Below are 12,000 nucleotides of genomic sequence, written 5' to 3' on the forward strand. Positions count from 1 at the left end.
TGAATATGTTGAGTGAATATGTTGAGTAAATATGTTGAGTGAATATGTTGAGTGAATATGTTGAGTAAACATGTTGAGTAAATATATTGAGTGAATATGTTGAGTGAATATGTTGAGTGAATATGTTGAGTGAATATGTTGAGTGAATATGTTGAGTTAATATGTTGAGTGAATATGTTGAGTGAATATGTTGAGTGAATATGTTGAGTGAAAACAGTATGTGGAGTGAATACAGTATGTTGAGTAGTAAATATGTTGAGTGAATATGTTGAGTAAACATGTTGAGTAAATATGTTGAGTGAAAACAGTATGTGGAGTGAATACAGTATGTTGAGTAGTAAATATGTTGAGTGAATATGAACACATACATGGTGTCCCCTGTATTTCCTAGTGTCAATTTGAGGTTGTGTGCACTGTGCAGGAAAAGTTATGGAACCCCTGTATGAAGCCTTATAAGGTTTATTAAACGCTGCATCATCTCATGACCATATTTGGACTGCTGTTTTATTGTGCTGTCTTTTACTGACCCATGTCACACAGTGTGTGTGTGTGTGTGTGTGTGTGTGTGTGTGTGTGTGTGTGCGTGCGTGCGTGCGTGCGTGCGTGCGTGCGTGCGTGCGTGCGTGCGTGCGTGCGTGCGTGCGTGCGTGCGTGCGTGCGTGCGTGCGTGCGTGCGTGCGTGCGTGCGTGCGTGCGTGCGTGCGTGCGCGCGTGCGCGCGCGCATATATGTGTGATCTACCAATATGTGTGATATGTGTGATCTACCAAGATACGGGCAGTCTAACTGGGGGAAAGGTGAGTGCAGGTGAGTGTGGCTACAAGGAATTACTCACATGATGCAGCCTGTCAGCCGCTCAGTCAGTCAGGCAGTTAAACAGTCAGGGGTGAGAGGTCTCTTTCAAGCACACCCACTACCTCTATCCATCTCTCTCCAGGTGCTACAGACTGACTGGTCCAAGGACCTCTAGAGCCTTCTGACCCACTACCTGCGATCTCTCCAGAGCACAGAGACGTAAGCTCCACTCATAATAGTAAACCTCCTTCACTGTGTAAACCTCCCTCACTGTGTAAATCTCCTTCACTGCATAAACCTCCTTCACTGTGTAAACTTCCTTCACTGCGTAAACCTCCTTCACTGTGTAAACCTCCTTCACTGTGTAAACCTCCTTCACTGTGTAAACCTCCTTCACTGCGTAAACCTCCTTCACTGCGTAAACCTCCTTCACTGCGTAAACCTCCTTCACTGTGTAAACCTTCTTCACTGTGTAAACCTCCTTCACTGTGTAAACCTCCTTCACTGCGTAAACCTCCTTCGCTGCCTAAACCTCCTCCACTATGGCAGTCTGCTTGCGTGATGCCAGCATATTATCCAGGGTCAATGGTTAGACAGGATTCACTGTACTCACTCCATCTCATGCTCTCTCCTCCCTGGAATAAGTCTTCAAGACTTATGAAATCTAACATGTGTCCATCCCTCTGTCCCCAGGTGAGTCTTCTGGGTTATTGGAACTCCAGAGCAGCACATCAACAAACCTGCCACACGGTTGTCACCTATCCACAGACCTTCAACGGACACATTTTGGGGATGACCAAATGCAAAAAAACGAATTTTCATAATTTTAAATTGTAAGATTACAAAACTTTTACATAGCATGTTTATCATGTTGGTCTTTATTATTTTTCTGGGATAACTTAAACACCAAGACAAATACAGAGATAATGATTTACAAGAAATGCAAGTCTCATGTCCAGAGTGAATATATTTGTATTAATGTACCTAAAATATATATCCAGACAACATTAAAGAATGGGACAAAGTGAATATATTTTCATTAATGTACATCATACAGATATCTCATCTAAAATATATATATCCCAGACAACATTAAAGAATGGGGCAAAGTGAATATAAATCTGTGCTTGCGTCCGTAACAGTTTGTATGAATTACAGTGGTTATATACTATACATGTTGACAGAATGGCTGTGAGACAGAGAGACTGGTGCTGTACTCCCAGGTAAGGACCTTGCTTCTGGAACCACTGAAGAACCCAGTATTCAGTCAGGAAGCTTGAAGATGATTTGTCACCATCCAAGTCCATGTCACAGCATGAAGTGGTCTGATTGGGAGATTAAAATAGATGCATTATGTACCTTTCATCACTGCACATCTTGCTGAACAAATCAACCCTTTTGTTTGGGTCATTGATTTGTAAATTCACATACGAATAGTCAGTTCATAGGCATTGACTGTAATACCTCTAAGGGTCCTGTGGTGAAAGACTGCTGTGCAAGGTGTTGGGCAACCGCTTTCTTCCCGGGCCAGGATTCACAAAGCGTCTTCAGAGTAGGAATAACTCAACTAGGACCGGCTGTCAATGGAATCATTCATTGTGATCTGAAAGGCTAAAATGATCCTAAATCAGTACTCCTAATCTGAGATGCTTTGTGAATATGGGCCCTGGTCTGTCTGCATGCTGCTTTCAAGTGATCTAACTCCCTCTCAGTGGCGATTTTAGCATGAAAATCTTTTGTGGGTCAAACAAACAAAAACAAATGTTGGGGATGCATGTCAGCAAAGCCACCACACAACACAAAACAATACATTAATTGCACTATAACGGTGACAAACTGTGCCCACAAACTGTTAGGGCCTACATAAAGCTGTCCCAACAGCAGAGTCCCAACTATGGCATAAGGGGACGATAAACGGATAAGAGGCAATCCGTAATTTCTATTAAGACATTAATGAATGAGCTAGGACAGACGTAGTCAATATAACTATTTGTTCAGCACATTTGAAATGTACAGCGACAGAATTCAGAGCATGGGCCGTTCTTACAATGTTCTCCCTGTACACCAAGTCAGAACCGTAGGATAAATAAAAGGGGCATATAAGCAGACAATGAAAGCTCTTACAATGTTTGATGATTACATTTCTCTAAAACAGGTTATAGGATATATGTGCACCACCAAGTCAGAACAGTAGGTGAAATTATGAGGGGAAAATATACCAAATTATTAGGGTGAGGCACACAGGCTACTAACAGCTTACTACACAACCTACAACTAGTATTACTTTCTTAGCTACAGTATACATATCTCCCTGGCATATTACATATTTTATGCAGCAGCGTACAAGACATTTATAGACTCACCTTGTTGTGCTGTGCTCACTTGATAAGGAAGGTGGTGCGGCAGTCCTTCGAGGGCAAATTTTGTCATCAAACTCCGGCATTCTCTGTATTTATGGAGCTTTCAATACAACTGGGAATTCTGCAGAGAAAAAAACAAGGTTGAATCATGATGACGTCAGTGATCTTCAGGTCGGAGCTCTAGAAAGAGGCATGAGTTCACAATTTACAACTCCGAGTTGGATGACCGTTTAAAACTTATTTTCCCAGTCGGAGCTCGTTTTTTCCCGAGTTCCCAGTTGACTTGAACTCACTGAAGTCAGATTTCCCAGTTCCGAGTCAACAGTTGATTTGAGCGCGGCAGAAATCATGCTGCATTGACAGCATGGCCAATGTTGAATGTTTATAATTTTAAAAACTTGGGAAAAGAAACCCTTAAACCCAGACTTGGGACCACACACCCACTCCACTGAATAGCAGGCTAGTGATTGCTTTGCAATGCTTGCAGTTAGCAGCTGATTCCTTCCAAACTACTCATGGTTGATTATGCGATTTCCAACTTGTTGTGTAACGTTTATGTCCAATTGCCGATGAGCGCCGATACGTTTTATCTATAATTTCTCTTCATATGACAAGGATTAAAAAGGATTTGGCAGTAGATTGTTGACCTGATTCATGATAATGACTGCTAGCTAAGATTTAGAAAGTCAAGGCTAAGGTAGATATAACGTGATTTGACCTCATTTTATCTGTGGCCAATGACCTTGAGACTTCTTGGATGGGCACATCTAATGTAACTCTATGGCAGCATCCAAGGGGCTTGAATTTTTGAGCTCTACTCTTAGATTTCGCAGCGACGTAGTGTCCCCATGAGTGACAGAACACTGAACCAATCACGGCGCAACTAGAGAACATTACCAATCGCTACGCCCCACCAATACAGAAAGCACTGAGCTGGGCTGAAACACCTGTATTTTGTAGCTACCTTAAGTCATGAAAGCAAAAAAAAGACCAAGTTTGTATACAGCTTCATTAACTCAATGATTTTCTATTTCTTTTTTACATTGTTTGCAAACTTATGTGACACTTATTAATGCCAAAATAACATGCAAAACAGGCGGGGATCTACCTATCTATCTTGCCCTGAATGATGGGTCGACTCTGCTCCCTCTTCATCTGAAATGAAACAAAAACCAAAAACATGCTATACGAAACACATCCCTTATTTTAAATCTTTCTAAAATCCCCTGTGGGGAAAATGAATGATGGAAAAAACATTGGAACCATTTCCTTGTTTGACAGCTAGGTGTTATGGGTATTATGACTCATCCTGTGGTACTCTATAGGTGCACGTTTTTAAGGACACACCTCAAATATTTCCACCCCTCCCACCTCAGCGCAAGCCAGCTGATGTTAGACAGGTAAATTGCCAAACCTGGCTTTAGGAAAATGCCAGTGCACCAGTTTTTACATGACGAAATGGCAAAACTAATGTGCATCTGCCACTTGCGCCTCCTTATCACCACCCGAAAATAGAGCCCAGAGACACAGTCGCTTACGGGGTGGCAGGTAGCCTAGTGGTTAGAGTGTTGGGCCTGTAACCGAAGAGATTGCTGCATCAAATCCCCGATCCAACAAGGTAAAAGTCTGTCATTCTGCCCCTGAACAAGGCATTGTTAACCCATTGTTAACCCATTGTTCAGCCCTCAGTGTAAATAAGAATTTGTTCTTAACTGACTTCCCTAGTTAAATAAAGGTTATAATTTTAAAAAATGTAGGATGTGATGATGGTGGTACTGTTGGTGAGGTGAGTGTCTCCATGGTGACTGGGTAAACACATTGATGGCATTTGGTCAGCCTGTTACCCTTGATGATGTCTTGGACAAGTAAATAAATTACTGTGTTATTGGTATTTCCAGTGTCAACAGCTTCCAGGTATGTGTTGTTGTCAGTGTGCATCAAACACCACACTGTCTCTTAAGGCAATAGACATGAACGTTAACTAATAGCACCACCTAGAGGAACTCAGGGAGAATGTACTGCAGTACAGAGATTCAGAGTGTTTAATAGTAATATGTAAAGTCTGTTGTACAACTGAAATGTGTCTTCTGCATTCAAACCAAATCAGAGAGGTGCGGGGGGTCTGCCTTAATCAAAATCCACAGCACCCGGGGAACAGTGAGTTAACTGCCTTGCTCAGGGGCAGAACAAAATACTTTGACATTGTCAGCTCAAGGAATCGATCCAGCAACCTTTTGGTTACTAGTCCAACGCTCTAGCCACTAGGTACAGGGTCGCAGTTGTGATTGCAGGGTACAGTGAAAATATTGGGCTCCAAGCTTCAACATGCAGGACTAAATAAAATAAAATAAAATGGTAATGTTTTTATAAATAACAAACAAAGAATAAACTCAGCAAAAAAAGAAACGTCCCTTTTTCAGGACCCTGTCTTTCAAAGATGATTCGTAAAAATCCAAATAACTTCACAGATCTTCATTGTAAAGGGTTTAAACACTGTTTCCCATGCTTGTTCAATGAACCAAAAACAATTAATGAACATGCACCTGTGGAACGGTCGTTAAGACACCAACAGCTTACAGACGGTAGGCAATTAAGGTCACAGTTATGAAAATTTAGGACACTAAAGAGGTCTTTCTACTGACTCTGAAAAACACCAAAAGAAAGATGCCCAGGGTCCCTGCTCATCTGCGTGAACGTGCCTTAGGCATGCTGCAAAGAGGCATGAGGACTGCAGATGTGGCCAGGGCAATGTATTGCAATGTCTGTACTGTGAGACGCCTAAAACAGAGCTACAGGGAGACAGGATGGACAGCTGATCGTCCTCGCAGTGGCAGACCACGTGTAACACCTGCACAGGATTGGTACATCCGAACATCACACCTGCGGGACAGGTACAGAATGGCAACAACAATCGACCCAGTTACACCAGGAATGCACAATCCCTCCATTAGTGCTTAGACTGTCCGCAATAGGCTGAGAGAGGCTGGACTGAGGGCTTGTAGGCCTGTTGTAAGGCAGGTCCTCACCAGACATCACCGGCAACAACGTCGCCTGTGGGCACAAACCCACTGTCGCTGGATTGTTAGGAATTTTGTTAATAAATAATTAAAACAATTTCTAGATTTAGATAAAACTATAACTAATTGAACTCTGCACGCCTGGTGAAAAGAGATTTGTGTTGTGGGTTATAAAATAAGCAGAAAGGTCGTTAAACTATGGTTGAACTGACCCAACTTAGCCCTGAGATGTTTAGTGAGTAACTTTTTAGGTCTTCCATTATCTTGAGTTGTCTGCTAAAGTGGTAATAAATTATAGTGAGCCTTCAGGAGAATAGATTATATTGTGTGTCATGTGTGTGCGTTGGGAAGTTGGAATGAACTTTTGAACCTATTTTATATTGGCCAGGACGGGGAGATTTATTCTGTAACCTATGACGTCATATCTTGTATATAAACTGTTGGTTATGGTCAAATGGTAGCGTGCTGCGAGAATAAATACTATTATCTAATTTTAATAAGACTGTATCCTGTCTATTTTATGGTAATAAGTATCTTACAAATTCTTATAAATAGACAGATTGATTTTAATTAATGAGTACATTAGAGGAATTATTTAATTCCTCCAACACTGGACCATACAGGACAGGCAAAAAGTGCTCTTCACTGACGAGTTGCGGTTTTGTCTCACCAGGGGTGATGGTCGGATTCGCATTTATCGTCAAAGAAATGAGCGTTACACAGAGGCCTGTACTCTGGAGCGGGATCGATTTGGAGGTGGAGGGTCTGTCATGGTCTGGGGCGGTGTATCACAGCATCATCGGACTGAGCTTGTTGTCATTGCAGGCAATCTCAATGCTGTGCGTTACAGGGAAGACATCCTCCTCCCTCATGTGGTACCCTTCCTGCAGGCTCATCCTGACATGACCCTCCAGTATGACAATGCCACGAGCCATACTGCTCATTCTGTGTGTGATTTATGGCAAGACAGGAATGTCAGTGTTCTGCCATTGCCAGCGAAGAGCCTGGATCTCAATCCTATTGAGCACGTCTGGGACCTGTTGGATCGGAGGGTGAGGGCTAGGGCCATTCCCCCAGAAATTTCCGGGAACTTGCAGGTGCCTTGGTGGAAGAGTGTGGTAACATCTCACAGCAAGAACATGCAAATCTGGTGCAGTCCATGAGGAGGAGATGCACTGCAGTACTTAATGCAGCTGGTGTCCACACCAGATACTGACTGTTACTTTTGATTTTGACCCCCCCTTTGTTCAGGGACACATTATTCAATTTTTGTTAGTCACATGTCTGTGGAACTTGTTCAGTTTATGTCTCAGTTGTTGAATCTTGTTGTGTTCATACAAATATTTACATGTTAAGTTTGAGACTGAAAATAAACGCAGTTGACAGTGAGAGGACCTTTCTTTTTTTGCTGAGTTTATAAAGTAACACAATAAATAACAGTAATGGGACAATATACAGGGGGTGCCGGTACCAAATCAATGTGCGGTGTTACAGGTTAGTTGAGGTCATTTGAACATGTAGGTAGGGGTAAAGTGACTATGCATAGATAATAAACAGCGAGTAGCAGCAGTGTAAAAAAAGGGAGGGGGTGTCAATACAAATAGTCCGGGTGGCCATATGATTAATTGTTCACTAGTCTTATGGATTGGGGGTAGAAGCTGTAAAGGAGCCTTTGGACCAAGACTTGGCGCTCTGGTACAACTTGCCGTGATGTAAGAAAGAGAACAGTCTATGACTTGGGTGACTGGAGTCTTTGACAATTTGGGCCTTCCTCTGATGGCCGTCCGCCCACAGAACACTTCATAACAGGAGGTATTATCTGATTGGCCGTCCTCCCACAGAACACTACATAACAGGAGGTATTATCTGATTGGCCGTCCCCCCACAGAACACTACATAACAGGAGGTATTATCTGATTGGCCGTCCGCCCACAGAACACTACATAACAGGAGGTATTATCTGATTGGCCGTCCTCCCACAGAACACTACATAACAGGAGGTATTATCTGATTGGCCGTCCGCCCACAGAACACTACATAACAGGAGGTATTATCCGCCCACAGAACACTACATAACAGGAGGTATTATCTGATTGGCCGTCCGCCCACAGAACACTACATACCAGGAGGTATTATCTGATTGGCCGTCCGCCCACAGAACACTACATAACAGGAGGTATTATCTGATTGGCCGTCCTCCCACAGAACACTACATAACAGGAGGTATTATCCTCCCACAGAACACTACATAACAGGAGGTATTATCTGATTGGCCGTCCGCCCACAGAACACTACATAACAGGAGGTATTATCCTCCCACAGAACACTACATAACAGGAGGTATTATCTGATTGGCCGTCCGCCCACAGAACACTACATAACAGGAGGTATTATCTGATTGGCCGTCCGCCCACAGAACACTACATAACAGGAGGTATTATCTGATTGGCCGTCCGCCCACAGAACACTACATAACAGGAGGTATTATCTGATTGGCCGTCCGCCCACAGAACACTACATAACAGGAGGTATTATCCCCCCACAGAACACTACATAACAGGAGGTATTATCCCCCCACAGAACACTACATAACAGGAGGTATTATCCCCCCACAGAACACTACATAACAGGAGGTATTATCTGATTGGCCGTCCGCCCACAGAACACTACATAACAGGAGGTATTATCTGATTGGCCGTCCGCCCACAGAACACTACATAACAGGAGGTATTATCTGATTGGCCGTCCGCCCACAGAACACTACATAACAGGAGGTATTATCTGATTGGCCGTCCGCCCACAGAACACTACATAACAGGAGGTATTATCTGATTGGCCGTCCGCCCACAGAACACTACATAACAGGAGGTATTATCCCCCCACAGAACACTACATAACAGGAGGTATTATCCCCCCACAGAACACTACATAACAGGAGGTATTATCCCCCCACAGAACACTACATAACAGGAGGTATTATCTGATTGGCCGTCCGCCCACAGAACACTACATAACAGGAGGTATTATCCCCCCACAGAACACTACATAACAGGAGGTATTATCCCCCCACAGAACACTACATAACAGGAGGTATTATCCCCCCACAGAACACTACATAACAGGAGGTATTATCCCCCCACAGAACACTACATAACAGGAGGTATTATCCCCCCACAGAACACTACATAACAGGAGGTATTATCCCCCCACAGAACACTACATAACAGGAGGTATTATCCCCCCACAGAACACTACATAACAGGAGGTATTATCCCCCCACAGAACACTACATAACAGGAGGTATTATCCCCCCACAGAACACTACATAACAGGAGGTATTATCTGATTGGCCGTCCCCCCACAGAACACTACATAACAGGAGGTATTATCCCCCCACAGAACACTACATAACAGGAGGTATTATCCCCCCACAGAACACTACATAACAGGAGGTAGTACTATCCCTGATGCAGTGGAAATCTTTATTTTTTATGAAGTATGAAGTATGCTGTTAGTCACGTCTGTGGAACTTGTTCAGTTTATGTCTCAGTTGTTGAATCTTGTTATGTTGATACAAATATTTACACATGTTAAGTTTGCTGAAAATAAACGCAGTTGACAGTGAGAGGACGTTTCTTTTTTGCTGAGTTTATATACATACAAAAATAGCACTATGGCACTATATACAAATTGCACTATATACATCACTGTATACATCACTATATACACCACTATATACATCAAAACATACATCACTATATATATCACTATATACATCACTATACACACCACTATATACATCATTATATACACCACTATATACACCACTATATACACCACTATATACACCACTATATACATCACTATATACATCACTATATACACCACTATATACACCACTATATACATCACTATATACACCACTATTTACACCACTATATACATCAAAACATACATCACTATATATATCACTATATACATCACTATATACACCACTATATACATCACTATATACACCACTATATACATCAAAACATACATCACTATATATATATCACTATATACATCACTATATACACCACTATATACATCACTATATACACCACTATATACATCAAAACATACATCACTATATATATATCACTATATACATCACTATATACACCACTATATACATCACTATATACACCACTATATACACCACAATATACATCACTATATACATCACTATATACACCAATATATACATCACTATATACATCACTATAAACACCACTATATACACCACTATATACATCACTATATACATCACTATATACATCATTATATACATCACTATATACCCCACTATATACACCACTATATACACCACTATGTACACCACTATATACACCACTATATACACCACTATATACACCACTATGTACACCACTATATACACCACTATATACACCACTATTTACACCACTATATACATCAAAACATACATCACTATATACACCACTATATACACCACTATATACACCACTATATACACCACTATATACACCACTATGTACACCACTATATACACCACTATGCACACCACTATATACACCACTATATACATCAAAACATACATCACTATATACATCACTATATACACCACTATATACATCACTATATACATCACTATATACATCATTATATACATCACTATATACCCCACTATATACACCACTATATACACCACTATGTACACCACTATATACACCACTATATACACCACTATATACACCACTATATACACCACTATATACATCACTATATACACCACTATATACATCACTATATACACCACTATATACACCACTATATACACCACTATATACATCACTATATACACCACTATATACACCACTATATACATCACTATATACATCACTATATACACCACTATATACACCACTATACACATCACTATATACACCACTATATACACCACTATATACACCACTATATACATCAAAACATACATCACTATATACACCAATATATACACCAATATATACACCAATATATACACCACTATATACATCAAAACGTACATCACTATATACATCACTATATACATCACTATATACATCACTATATACACCACTATATACATCACTATATACACCACTATGTACACCACTATATACATCACTATATACATCACTATATACATCACTATATACACCACTATATACATCACTATATATATATCACTATATACACCACTATATACACCATTATGTACATCACTATATACATCACTATATACATCAAAACATACATCACTATATACACCACTATATACACCACTATATACACCACTATATACATCACTATATACATCACTATATACATCACTATATACACCACTATATACATCACTATATACATCACTATATACACCACTATATACACCACTATACACATCACTATATACACCAATATATACACCAATATATACACCACTATATACATCAAAACGTACATCACTATATACACCACTATATACATCACTATATACATCACTATATACACCACTATATACACCACTATATACATCACTATATACACCACTATATACACCACTATATACATCACTATATACATCACTATATACATCACTATATACACAACTATATACATCACTATATACATCACTATATACACCACTATATACATCACTATATACATCACTATATATATATATATCACTATATATATCACTATATACATCAAAACATACATCACTATATACACCACTATATACATCACTATATATATATCACTATATAC

Source organism: Salvelinus namaycush, chromosome 18 (assembly GCF_016432855.1).
Source record: "Salvelinus namaycush isolate Seneca chromosome 18, SaNama_1.0, whole genome shotgun sequence".
Lineage (NCBI taxonomy): Eukaryota > Metazoa > Chordata > Actinopteri > Salmoniformes > Salmonidae > Salvelinus > Salvelinus namaycush.